The following is a 7,536-nucleotide window of genomic DNA, read 5'->3' as shown; positions in this document are numbered from 1 at the left end:
TATATATATATATATATATATATATAGTCATCCACATACAGTACTGTTTCGTTGTTTCACAGCCCATCAGTGCGGCTAGACAGGCAACTGCCTCAAGCCAGAATCGGAACCCGACCGCCCAAATGACAGTCAAGGCTTCTCACCATTGCGCTATACCGCTTATGCTGTATGGGTAATGAATTAACGATATTTTGACATCGTCCAAATGCCTCCGCTCGATTTGTTTACACAAAGAGCGTCGCTTAATACGCTAATGGCAGTTTGTATATTATTTCCCGATATGCTCAACCCAAGATAGGGAGCAATACACACACACACACACACACACACACACACACACACATATATATATATATATATATATATATATATATATATATATATATATATATATATATATAAAGATTGCATCAGGAGTAAGATACGTCCTAACGTACAAGAACTACTTCTCCCAATGTCCTTCACAACAAGTCTGATGTTCATATTTCGAGTATTCGTAGTGGATCCTGTAACGAACACATATTGTTCAGATAGCCCGAACAAGATGAAACTCATCAGCTTGTCCACATTTTTGTGTTTCTGCATGTTTCGATTGGATTGTTCAGACTACTGTTCTCATCTTGGATGTATCATCATCAGTAATGTATCTCCCCTCTATACGTGTTTAGAACTCTTGCATCATATCTCACAGTCCGTATTAATATGAGTCCCTTGCTATTCAACATGAATCAGATGAGTCTATTGTTCGTATTTGTTTCCCTGATGCTTTTCTTGTTAGAATTCTTTCTGCAGAGACATTGGGTACTTACAGGATTACAGTATTAATGCCGGAGTCCCTCAGAGGTCGATCCTGGGTCTAACTCTCTTCCTGATCTACATCAATAATCTCTCAAATCACATCCTTAGATCATTCGTATTATTTCATTGTTCAGACTACTGTTCTCATCTTGAGTGTTATTTTCACAACGTTTCGGTCGATGTAGTCTTCGATCTTCTTCATCGAATTGGGGGTTAGTTTTGCATGGAATTCCGAACAGAAACCTATTATTTAAACTACAGTTGTAACACGCTCTCGTTAGACTGTGGCACTATATCTTAGTGTCCCGGTTTTCGTGGTTGCTAGCCCCCCCCCCGCATGATCGTGATTTGGCCGTAGGCGGAGGTATACACAGAAATGCATCTCATAATTCCATTCGTTTTTTTCTCTCTCTTTTTCGTCCGGACAGCCTGGGGTAAGCACGTGTTATTTTCCCTTTCTGTAAAGAATAGGGGGCATCCCCCCTCAACACTAGTTAAGGTTAGTTATTTTTAAAGATGTAACGGTGAAAACCAATTGTATGATCTGTAAATTGTATGTTAATATTGTAATATATATATATATTGCATACATTTTATGGAATAAATAGTTTATTATATTTCTCATATTAATTGCGACCTGTGTTGTGTGTTTTTGTGTCTGCCATAAATGTCTGCATTAAAGAACGAGGCGGCCCTGAAGACGAAGAAGGCCCCAGCCAGAATGCCACCAAAGGTCAAGACGTTTTCCTGGGAGATGAAGAAGCCACACATCCACATCCAACATTTCAGGTATGCTTTCCTCTTGATAGACCTGGAGGTGGTAACCGGGCAGATCAACACCTTCCTCCTGCGCTACCTCTCCCCGTCCTCTGGAGGGGAGGGGGACGATGCGCTAAGATCGGGCCGGCCGCTTCGCCACAAGCTGTCTGGGAGGCTGGCTCGCAAGAACCAGTCTCACGGAAGGAAATGCTCTAGACCAAGATTTGTGGCTGGTGCCCCGATGGGTGACAAGAGGGCGTTGCGGAGGGCGGTTTATGCTGCCATTCAAAGACTGTATAGAGTTAAGAGGAAAGACTGCGACGACGCGGTTCTCTCTGGGAGATGGAGGGAGGCAACATTGTGTGCTGAACGACGTCTTCCGGAGGGGTCTGTGGATTTCTGGGAGCGGAAGTTGTCCACACCTGGCTAGCCGGACAATAGACCGGCGCAGTTTAAGGGGCACAAGTGGTGGTCTGTGCTTGCCCTCCTCTGTGAGGAAGAGGTTGTGGGTTCCCTTAAGGCTATGCGCAGCTCCTCTCCTGGCCTGGATGGACTCACAGCCGACGAGGCCTTGCAGAGGATCAAACTAGTGACAGCCACCTTGAACCTTGTGTTGCTTTGCGAAGCGACCCCCTTCTTTAATCCGATCTAGAGTCTCCCTTATCCCGAAGTCGCCGGATGCCAGCGAGCTCACCCTCATGCGCCTAATTGCTGTCTCCCCTATTCTACTGCGCTGCCTCAACCATATTTTAGCGCAGCGATGGGCTTAGGTGTGTGACCTTCCTAATCAGTTCGCCCCCATCGACTGACCCATCGTCACATCATCAAGGGACCATTTTAAAGATATTTATGTAACACGTGGTAGGGACACACACCAGTGACCGGCTGATAGTGTCACAAGACAAATCATGCTATAATGTCTTTACGTCGTTTGGATGACTATGACTATTAGTCTTGGAGTTTACCGGAACGTTCATTTTGGAAAAGACAAGCTGTAGTTTCATCTTCTTCAAACTTATTGGAACAGAGCACAAACGCTTGTATGCAAATGCATACGAAATGCTAAAGTAGATTACCGTAAGCAAATGACTATATATAAAAAATGAGCAGAATCGAGATCGCGTTCGAGAGCATGTTTGAAATGATGAAAATCAGAGAGAAGGTGCATAATCACGGTTTATTCTGGAAAGTATCTGGAAATAAATGTCGCTGTTACAAAAAAGGGAAGATTCGAGTTATTACTTGTTTTATGTTCCTTGCGACGAACTCTGCTACAACGTGTTGGGCCTACGGTTGTAAGCATGTGGTACGGTACATAATATCTGAACTATCTGTATTCGTTACAGGAGACATTACGAATGTCTGTTACATTGCGCCAAATGGTTGATGTTACTTCTTATGGTTATGTGTCTATGTATCATTATCCACGTTGATTATGCCATGTTAAATAAAACTAACCGGTCCATCTAGTACAATGCTGAAAAGAGTTCGTAAATGGCCCGGCTCAATAGTCGGTTCTGTCCTAAAAAAAACCCTTTAAAAAATGTACTCAATGCTCTCTTACTAGACATTGAGTGTTATAGTGTTATATAAGAGGAGGATTAAGAACAAATGGATCAATTCTGAGAATAATATGACACTCTTCCCTTCACCTACAGCAGCTGGTTAAAAAGGAATAATCGGGTCGTCTTAGACTATAGTCGTTTACTTTTCTCACCTTATATAAAAATTAAAATCAGTAGTCATCAGTTTGTGAATTCGCCTAGCATTTTCAGGAGTATCTGTGTTTTTTTTCACAGATAAAGACTCGAAATCTAATATATAAAATGCTATATGTTCATCTGTCTGTCTTTCTGTCTATCTCTATATTCTCAGACTGTATCTCTTCCAAAACTAAAAATCGCAGAGCGGCGCCAGGGGCCTCAAATTAATATAAATTAATGAATGAATGCGTATCATTGAAATGATCTTGTTATGTAATAGGTGAGCAGATGAGTAAATTACCTATTATTTATGTATCTATCAATTTATTTATGTTTCTATCTGCCCCTCTATCTTACTGGCGAAGTAAACAAGAGATGTAACGTTATGTATTGATATATTATAACACATGTCAATACATAAAACTCGGTGACTGATCAAGTTTGCACCGGAAGGCTGAACAATTGACCGGAAGTGACGCGTCGTTTGTCACGTGTTCGGGTTATCTGGACAGATAGTTGAGTTGGATTGACAACTTCAAAAGAAAAAGGCGCTCCGAAAGGAAGTCTTCTTCCGGAGTAGGAGGTAGGTCTCAGATTTGAGACGTATAAGAACTAACCGCCCAAGGAAAGATTGCCGACCATTGTGCTACTGGACGTAATACCTGGGGGGGGAATAAAATACGTATAAAACAATATATTTTATGAGTTTTTCACCGGTTAAAATAGTTTTTAAGGAGTCAAAAATGGTCCAAAATTAAAAAAAAAAATCATTATACATCTTATACATTCATCTTAGTTTTTTTCATATCCGTGTCACGTGGGTATCGTTGTAACGTTAACAGCTTTGAATTCTTCGATTGTAGTTGATGGCACCCGTATACTTCTTTTTTTACTTTTAAAATCACGACTCTCTAATAGTATATACGAAATCTGGACAAATTAAAATATCAGATTAAAGCATATTTTACGCCCGGGCAAAGCCGGGCGCCAACACCGCTAGTATAAAATATTTTGCAGTGCTTACTTTTACGGGTGATGTAATTCAACATTAACCTGCTCCCTTTTATGGTTTTCTAACCTATTAATCCAGAATATGGACTCTTCCCAACATACTAACTAGAGGTGGTAACAGATAGAGCCGTTATGACAATCCAGAAGCAGCACTAGATGATACATTACTCCATTTTTGTTTTTTGTGAGACTTTTTTAGAAGACAATTTATAATTCGTACTAATGCTTACATCTTAGATGGTATTCTTCTACAAAGTTCCGGCCGATGTAACCTCCGACTTTGTTCAGGTATATCTTGTCCGACTCGGGAATGTTTCTGTCGAATTTGAGCATCTGTAGGAAATTTTGAACGGAACCCTTTACGAAATCAGCGAAGGCAGCATGCGCTCATTTCGTCAGGAATGGTAGAAGAGAAGCCTTTAGTAATTCGTAATTGCATTCTGAGATTCTCCTGCAATGATTATAAAACCTTCAACATCCAGAAGAGTGTCACTAAGAATTGAATTTTTCTTAACAGTTTATCCGTTAGGCAACGGGTCCTTGTAAAAAAAAAAATACCCCTGTGGAATGTCCGAGGTTTCATCAGCCGAAACGTTGTTAACATAAAACGCAAGATAAGAGCAGTAGGAAGAATAATGTAAATATTTCATATTACGCGTTTGTTGTCCTATTTATTGTCGACGTTTTATAGCTACAACCCTCTCACACTTATTGTTTTCTGATATATAAAAGGCTGTATGTCTGTTTGTTCGTCTCCAAATTTTTAAACTCTATCTCTCCGAAACTAAAGGCTCTGTCGGTGGGGCATTAGAATACACCGACTGCCCCCCCCCCCTGCAGAGGGTAAAAGTCCCTCAATGGGGGTCCTGGATATGACCATAAACTATATCCAGTGGTGAGGTTCCAGCTCGCGGGCTTTGGGGAGTGTCGAGCCACCCTTTAATTACCATTGCTCCCAGGTCCACTCTGACCCGGAGTGTTAGTACCTGTTAGGGTCCCAACTATGGGTTAAATAGAAACCGACTTGAAAACAACAAATATATTCTATTAAAAAGACCTTTGGATTCGGCATTAAATAACCCGAAAAGGGTTGATATGCCGTAAAACAAAAACAACCAACCAACCGAAACTAAAAGTCGTAGAGCGGCGCTAGGGACATCAAATGATTGGATTTAACCCTAACCCTAACATCAAATGATTGGATTTTTTGCGGATATTTCTTTTATCGGTCTTTAGCCTGTTAAAATAGTTTTTAAGGGGTCAAAAATAGGTCAAAATTAAAAAAAAAAAAATCATTATGCATGACGTACCTTCATCTTAGTTTATTTTTAATCAGTTTATGTGCGTGTTGCGTTCGTACAATGGCAACCTCAGCAGCTTTGAATGCTACTGTTTTTTTTCGGTTTCGATTCTAACTGACGACACCCAACTATTTTTTTTTTTTTTACTTTTGGAATCATGACTCGATTATAATATACACGAAATCTGCAGAATTTGAAATATCATATTAAAGCATATTTAACACCCGGGCAAAGCTGGCCATCTCCTCTTCACAGTTAGTCTAATAAATAAAATCCTTTATGTCTGTCTGTCTTCATATTTTCAAACTCTGTCTCTCCCGAAACCAGAAGTCGCAGAGCGGCGCTAAGGGCCTCAAATTATTGTTTTTTATGGACTGTTCTTTTATGGGACTTTAGCCGGTTAAAGTAGTTTTTAAGGGGTAAAAAATGGGTCAGCATTGAAAATATCGTTATATATTTTGTACATTAATCGTATTTTATTTTTAATTTTTAATCACCTGATATGCATGGCACGCTGTTACAGTGGTAACTTCAATAGCTTTGAATGCTACACTTTTGCTTTAGGTTTCAATTCTAGCTGATTGCATCCAAATGTTTTTTTTATTTTGAAATCACGACTCTACAGTAATACATACGAAATCTGGATAAATTGAAATATCATATTTAAGCGTAGTTTACGATCGGGCAAAGACCCCCCCCAGTATATATATATATATATATATGTATATATGTATGTATATATGTATGCATATATATGTAGGTATATATATGTATGTATGTGTATATATACGGCATAATCACGTTGACATACCGGTTCTCGTCAGATCACCGAAGTTAAGCAACGTTGAGCCTGGCTAATACCAGATGGGTGACCGTTTGGGAATTCTAGGTGCTGTATGTGCTCTCCACTTATCTCGGCATTGTTTCCAGTCGTCTTGTACCTCAACTTGCCACTGGTATGCAACAATGTTGACTCAGGAGAGGCGTGGCTGTAGATTGCGCAACTCTTGCCACACAAATTTCACGCGCATGCACCCTTACAGTGGGTATCCGTAGTCTGTCAAGACTGAAGGAAGCCTTCTATGTATGTATATATGAATGTATATATATATATATATATATATATATATATATATATATATGTATGTATATACGTATGTATATATATATGTATGTGTATGTATATATATGTATATATATATATGTATGTATTTATATATATGTATATATATACGTATATATACGTGTATATATATATATATACGTATATATATATATATATATATGTATTGGTCAGGTAATGTCATATGCTATTGATACCATGTAACCCAGTACTACCTGCCTCATGGTCGGGTCACGAGCGACTAAACTGGTTTCCCTACCAGATTTGTTTGGTGAGGAGGGCGGCTAGTCTCCCCGAAGGATTAAAAACAAGACCTTCAAAGGGGGAATGAACTCTTTTTCCGGGTCACCGACCAACTAGCACCGAATATGTTTGTGTGTATGTATATATGTGTTGGGGTGGAGAGGGCTCCCGTAAGCCGTGGTGAAGGCGATCTTTCTAGCAGAAGCAAATCTCTGATTTAAAAAAAAAACATAAAGCGGGAGACCAGTGCCCGCATTAAGATTGTCTGCAGTTTAATTTTTTGCTGGCTATCTTGCTCTTGCTTCTTGCTGGATCTCAACATTTTGAACCGAGAAAGAGACAGCTGTCGTACAAAGCTAAGACTCTGTAACATCATCTTTGTATAGATACTACCTCAAGTATTTGAGCTCATGGACTATATGTCTGAGGGAGTGGCACGCGTCTGACAAGACGTTGCAATCACACACACACACACGCACACACACACATATATATTATCAACATTTACTTTTATAAAACTATATAAGAGAAAATAGATTTTATAATTCAGAATATATTTCCAAATATTCCAAAATTAGAAATGAATCCCCTGTCGACA

General features: G+C 39.5%; 1 pseudogene; it reads left to right on the top strand.

Annotated features, from left to right (window-relative positions):
* The first annotated feature begins 6,356 nt into the window (after nt 1-6,356).
* Nucleotides 6,357-6,473, top strand: LOC145252937 (5S ribosomal RNA; annotated as a pseudogene).
* The last annotated feature ends 1,063 nt before the right edge of the window (nt 6,474-7,536 follow it).

Source organism: Euprymna scolopes, chromosome 29 (genome assembly GCF_053919585.1).
Source record: "Euprymna scolopes isolate OS-2025 chromosome 29, ASM5391958v1, whole genome shotgun sequence".
Lineage (NCBI taxonomy): Eukaryota > Metazoa > Mollusca > Cephalopoda > Sepiida > Sepiolidae > Euprymna > Euprymna scolopes.
The sequence above is the reverse complement of the archived record's forward strand: the minus strand, read 5'-3'. Positions and strand labels throughout refer to the sequence as shown.